A 6,839-nucleotide genomic window follows, 5' to 3' on the forward strand; every position below is an offset into this window, starting at 1 on the left:
ATCACAGAAAAACTACAGAAAAACAGAAAAGAAAGTCCAAACGGGGTGATATTGTGATATACTGATCAGCCTCGTCTTTCCATTATTGTAAGACTCTAAAAAATGCTGGGTTAAAAACAACCCAAGTTATGTTGAAAATGGACAAACCCAGCGATTGGGTTGTTTTATCCCAGCAGTTGGGGTAATGTTTGCCAAACTGACTGGGTATTTTTATTTAACTTAACTTTTGTTTAAAAATGACTATATGGCTGGCTTAAAATGAACCCAAAATAGCTTGGAAATTAAAAATCAGACACAATTATAGAGACAGCAATAATCATCAAATGGCGATAATTTATTAATAAACAATTTAATAAAAGTTTATTGTTTAATTATTATATTTAATATAAATAAATGTTAATTTCCAACCTATTTAGGGTTCATTTTAAGCAAGAAATATAGCAATTTTTAAACAATAGTTGGGTTAAATAAAACTACCCAGCACGTTGGTTAACCCAACTGCTGGGTTTGACCATTTTCAACCCAACTTGGGTTGTTTTTAACCCAGCATTTTGTAATAATAGTTGCAACTTGCACTCTTAAATGTGCATTGAAACTTGCCAGCTGATAAAACTTATGCTCAAGGAACCATATTCAAATAACATCTAAGGCTATCTTAAAGGGATAGTTCACCCAAAAATGAAAATTTGATGTTTATCTGCTTACCCCCAGGGCATCCATGATATAGGTGACTTTGTTTCTTCAGAAGAACACAAATTATGATTTTTAACTCCTGTCAGTCAAATAATGCATTAAAACGGTAACACCATCTATAAGAGTCAAAAAACCATGCACAGACAAATCCAAATTAAACCCTGCGGCTCATGACGACACATTGATGTCCTAAGACACAAAACGATTGGTTAATGTGAGAAACCTAATGGTATTTTTTTTTACCTATAATCATTGAAATCTCCGTTATTGAAATTCCATAATGAAACAAAACTGTCTTTTAAATCTTACAAAAAAATAAAGGAACAAAACCGACTGTCTTTGAAGTCTTGTAACTGAACAAATCCGGCCGTCACTCAAATATCGTAAAGGAACAAAACTGACTCTCATTGAGATCTTGAAAAGGAAAAACACAGATCTGTCATTGAGATCTCGGAAAGAAACAAAACCAACCATCATTGAAATCTTATAAATGAACAAATCCGACCGCCACTCAAATCTCGTAAAAGGAACAAAACCGACTGTCTTTGAAATCTCATTAAAAAAACAAAAAACAAACAAACAAACAAAGGAACAAAACCAACCATCTTTGAAATCTTATGAGATTTTAATGATGGTCAGTGTTGTTCCTTTGTTTTTTTTTTTAAAGAGATTTCAAGTCGGTTTTGTTCCATTATGAGATTTCAATAACGGTTGATTATATTCGGTTACAAGAATTCAATGATGGCCGGTTTTGTTTGGTCATGAGATCTCAATGACGGTCGGTTTCATTCCATTACAAGATTTCAAAGACGGTCAGTTTTGTTTAGTTACAAGATATCAAAGATGGTCAGTTTTGTTCGGTCATGAGATCTCTATGACGGTAAGTTTTGTTCCTTTGTTTCTTTACGAATTTTCAAAGACGGTCAGTTTTGTTTTTTTAAGAGAGTTTAATGATGGTCAAAATGAATGAAAAAAATTTATGAAATTTCAACGATGTCCAGTTTTGTTCAGTTAAGAGATCTCAATAATGGTATGTTTTTTTCCTGACAGCTCTCGCCGCCATCTGAAGAGGCTCCCGCAGCGGAATCGCCTGGACTCGCCGGCTGAGGACAGCGCCGGCGCCCTCACTGACTGCAGCATCAGCGCCGTCGTTGAGCCGCCGCCTCCCGCTTCCCGCTCCCGGCCGCTTCCTGTGTGTCCCCTGCCGCCATTTGGCGCGCCGCCTGAGAGCTTCACCCGCGGCTTAACGCCGCTCCTAAAAGAGCTTCCGCGGTCCTCACCGCTCTAAAAGAGCCACCCAACTGCCGTTTTCACTGCACCGGCGTCTCATGATGCCCCGTCACTCATGTGCTACGTGCAGGGCCCCCCTGCACAATAGCGACGGTCACGCCGAGTGCGTCTCCTGCCTGGGCATGAGTCTCAGTTCCCTGCGCTCGCGGGTCGCCTTCTTCACGGAAGGCGATCTCGCCGCTCGCGCCATCCCGTCTTCTTCCTCCCGCGAACCGGCCAGGAAGAGACAGCGGGGTAGAGCGACTCAGCGCCCGGAGTCAGACGAGCTCACGCCGGCCCAGCCCCCGCGTGCCTCGCTTTCTCCTCCGAGGGAACCATCTCCCGTCCTGTTCTCCCGTCCTGTTCTCCCGCCCTGAGCAGCGTCCCTCTGCCGAAGCAAGTGACCTCATCTCATTTGGAGGAACAGACGATGAGCAGGATGACTCCATGTCACTTGCTGCTTCCGAAGCAGAAGCATGGGCTGGCGAGCCGGAAGACACTGCTCCGCCTCCCTTGGAACCTGTTGAACACGGCCAGGGCATGGATGCCGAGCTTTTCCGCGTCCTGTCCAGATCCGTGGAAGAGCTGGACCTCGAATGGGCCCCCTCCAGAGGAGCCATCTCGCAGCCGCCTGGACGAATGGTTTCTGCCAGGCCGCCGCCAAGCACCTCGCCAGCGCTCAGCGCCCTTCTTTCCCGAGGTCCACGAGGAGCTCACAAAGTCGTGGCGCGCTCCGTATTCCGCCCGCCTTCACACGACGCACCGCTCCGCCCTCACCGCCGTCGACGGCGCCGAAGAAAAGGGTTACGAGCACTTGCCACCCCTAGACGAAGCGGTGGCTGCTCACCTCTGCCCTCCCGCGGCTGTGGGATGGAAGACTAAGAGGGCCGTTCCTTCCAAGCCCTGTCGGACCACCTCTACTTTGGCCGGACGGGCTTACACCTCGGCGGGCCAGGCTGCCTCCGCGCTTCATACTATGGCCATATTTCAGGTCTTCCAGGCCAAACTCCTCCGCTCCCTGGATGAGTCTGGGATTGACGCGCCAGCTTTCAAAGATCTTCGCAGCGCCACCGACCTTGCCCTGCGAGCTATGAAGGCCACGGCCCAGGCCATCGGGCGTTCCATGGCCAGCCTGGTAGTTTTGGAGCGCCACCTGTGGCTCAACCTAACAGAGATCAAGGACCTAGACAAGACGGCCTTCTTAGATGCCCCGGTCTCTCCCTCTGGTCTCTTCGGGCCTGCAGTGGACGGCTTCACTGAGCGCTTTACTGCTGCGCAGAAATCGTCTCAGGCTATGAGACATTTCTTGCCAAAGCGCTCCAGCTCTGCTTCCAGCCGCCCCAGGACTGCGCCGGCTCAGCAGAACAAGCCAGCCCCACCCGTAACACAGGCGGCGCCGCCCCAGGAGCATCGTCAGCGCTCACGCCCTGCGAAGCGCCCTCCCTTCCCGAGACGCCAGGGACCCCGGCCCAAGATTGTGCTGGACCCGGTGCCTCCGAAGTCGTCCTGATTCGTCAGGAAGGAAGAGGATGGGGGATCGTCCCGTTGCGACCGGACAGCCCCAAAAGCTCCCATGAGTAATTTCCCCTCCGCCTCGTTTAATTCCGGGCGTGGGAAGCATGCTCCAAGTGATAGATGGGCCCACTCCTGTTGCGTCCAGCCCAAACGCCGTTTTCACGGCGAACAATATTTTACCTCATCTCAAAAAGAGCAAATTTCCTCTTCCACCCCTTTCGGTGTACGACCCCCTCAACGGCGGTCCGTCATCCGACATCATTCAACCCCTCGCCACTCGGGCCGAGGCCTGGAGGGCCATCCCCGATGTGTCGGATTGGGTTATGGGGATCGTAACCCAGGGCTACTCGCTCCAGTTTGCAAGATGGCGGGGTGCTTCAGACCTCGGTCTATCCAGACGACGCACATGTCCTCCGGGCCGAAGTTATGACATTGCTAAAGAAGGGAGCTGTGGAAATAGTCTCCCCGACAGAGAGCGAGTCAGGCTTCTACAGCCGCTATTTTCTGGTCCCCAAGAAGGATGGTGGTCTCAGACCCATTCTAGATCTCAGACTTTTGAATCACTCAGACGGAAGTTCAAAATGCTGACGCCGAATCAGATCCTCGCGCACATTTGCCCCGAGGACTGGTTCTGCTCGCTGGACCTGAAGGATGCGTACTTTCACATCCAGATAGCCCCCCGTCACAGACGATTCTTGAGATTCGCATACGAGGGGGTGGCGTACCAATATACGGTCCTGCCCTTCGGGCTGTCTCTGGCTCCTCGCACTTTCACCAAGTGCATGGACGCGGCGCTTTCCCCTCTGAGGCGGGTCCTGAATTATCTCGACGACTGGCTCATCCTAGCCCGTTCGCGAGTCGAGCTGGAACACCACAGATCCGTGCTCCTCAGCCATTTACAATGTCTGAGTCTCAGGGTCAACCTAGCCAAGAGCTCGCTGTGCCCTACCCAGCGAATTTCGTTTCTGGGGGCAGTTTTCGACTCAGCCCGTATGTCGGCAGTAGTCTCGCCGGAGCGTGCTCTAGCGATTCAGCAGCTCGCGACCTCTATCAAGAACAAAGCCTGTCTTCCTCTGAAGTTTTTCCAGAGGCTACTAGGGCTGATGGCTTCCGCCTCCCCGGTGCTGCAGCTCGGCCTTCTTCGGATGCGGCCTCTTCAGTACTGGTTGAAGTTCCGGGTTCCTCCCAGCGCCTGGCGGCACGGCCGCTTATGTCTCAAGGTCAATCAGGCCTGTCTTCTAGCCCTGAAACCTTGGATGGACCCCACGTGGTTCAAGCGCGGAGTGCCCTTACAGGCGGTCTCACGAAGGACGGTGCTCTCAACGGACGCTTCCAACTCGGGTTGGGGCGCTGTGTGCGAGGGCAGACTGGCCTTCGGCTCGTGGAGTCACGAGGAAAGCCATCTTCACATCAACTGCCTAGAGATGCTAGCAGTGATGAAGGCCCTTCAGGTCTTTTCAGACTCACTTGACAGGACGTCATGTTCTAGTCCGGTCGGACAGTATGACGGTGGTGTCATACTTAAACCACCAGGGCGGTCTCTCGTCCAGCCGCTTATGCGCTCTGGCGAAACGTCTCCCGGAATGGGCTCTTCCGAGGCTTCAGTTGCTCAGAGCGACTCATGTTCCTGGCAGGAACAATCTGGGCGCAGACATGTTGTCACGGAGCAACGTCCCCTCCGACGAGTGGATGCTCCACCCCCAAGTAGTCCTCAAGATTTGGGAGTTCTTCGGGAAGGCAGAGATAGACCTCTTCGCTTCAGAAGACAACTCTCATTGCCCAACATTCTTCTCGAAGGAAGTCGATGCTCTGGCCCATACATGGCCCAGCACGCTCCTTTACGCCTTTCCTCCGATCGCACTGATCCCTCAGGTTATCAGGCGCATCAGAGAAGACCAACACAGAGTCCTTCTGGTAGCCCCGCTCTGGAGGAACCAGGTTTGGTCCTCAGAGCTGTTCAAGCTCTCCCTGAGAGCCCCGTGGCCTATTCCCCTGAGACGGGACCTCCTCTCTCAGGCAAACAGAACGATCTGGCACCCACAGCCGGAGCTTTGGGCTCTGCACCTCTGGTCCCTCGATGGGAGCCGTCCAGCCTCCCCGAGGACGTTCTAAATACCATTTCTCAGGCTAGAGCTCCGTCCACGAGACGCCTCTATGACCAGAAATGGGCGGTCTTTGTTGATTGGTGTTCTTCACGCAACATAGACCCTGTGGAGAGTGACGTATCCTCCATACTGTCCTCTAAGAACGCTTAGAAATGGGGTGCACCCCTTCTACTCTTAAGGTTTACGTAGCGGCTAATGCAGCTTCCATGCTCCCATTGCTGGCCAATCAGTGGGACGTAACGGCCTTGTGATCCGTTTCCTGAGGGGCGCTAGGCGATTGAATCCTCCTCGCCCCCTCACCGTTCCCACTTGGGACCTCTCTCTGGTCCTCAGAGCCTTAAAGGGACCCCCCTTTGAGCCAATGGGTTCAGCCGGTCTCAGACCCTTAACGCTGAAGACCGCTCTGCTGTTGGCACTAGCATCGGTTAAGCGCGTCTGCGATTTGCAGGCCATCTCTTTGAGCCCTGCATGCCTTGAATTTGGGCCAGGAGACTCGAAGGTTGTTCTCAAACCTAGGCATGGCTACGTTCCTAAGGTGCTCTCAACCCCGTTTAGAGCTCACTATTAACCTGTGCTACTCCTCTCTGGGTGCAGACTGCCCCATAGGAGTCAGGGCCCACTCCACTAGAGGAATGGCTTCCTCGTGGGCTTGGTCCAACGGAGTTTCCATTCAAGACATCTGTGAGGCGGCCGGCTGGTCTTCGCCGTCCACTTTTGTCAGATTCTATCATCTTGATGTCCCGACCTTGCAAGCTCGGGTTCTTTCAGTGTGATTTAGTGGCCTCTAGTACGAGTGAAGTATCGAAAGGGAACATACTCTGTTACTAACGTAATCTCGGTTCCCTGAGATACGGAACGAGTACTGCGTCACTTGCCGTGCCACGAGGCTGCGGCTTCAGGGTCGTCGCTTTAGTCGATTACACTGAAATCCTATGGCGAAACGCCTGCTTATATAGCCCGTAACCCCCCCATTACGGCGGGAATATTTGCGCGCTTTGTCGCCATAGGCCGCGAAGCTATGCCGCGTCGTCATTGGTTCAACAACTTGTCTATGAGTGAACCAATGACGATGCAGTTACACTGCGTTATTGAAAAAGGCTTCAGCAGCGGGGAAAAGGGGAGACCTTTCCCCATACGCAGTACTCGTTCCGTATCTCAGGGAACCGAGGTTACGTTAGTAACCGAGTACGTTTTGTTTTGTTACGAGAGTTTAACGATGGTTGAAATTTATGAAAATTTTTTACAAAATTTCAACAC

The sequence above is a fragment of the Chanodichthys erythropterus genome, chromosome 9 (genome assembly GCF_024489055.1).
Source record: "Chanodichthys erythropterus isolate Z2021 chromosome 9, ASM2448905v1, whole genome shotgun sequence".
In the NCBI taxonomy this organism is placed as follows: Eukaryota; Metazoa; Chordata; class Actinopteri; order Cypriniformes; family Xenocyprididae; genus Chanodichthys; species Chanodichthys erythropterus.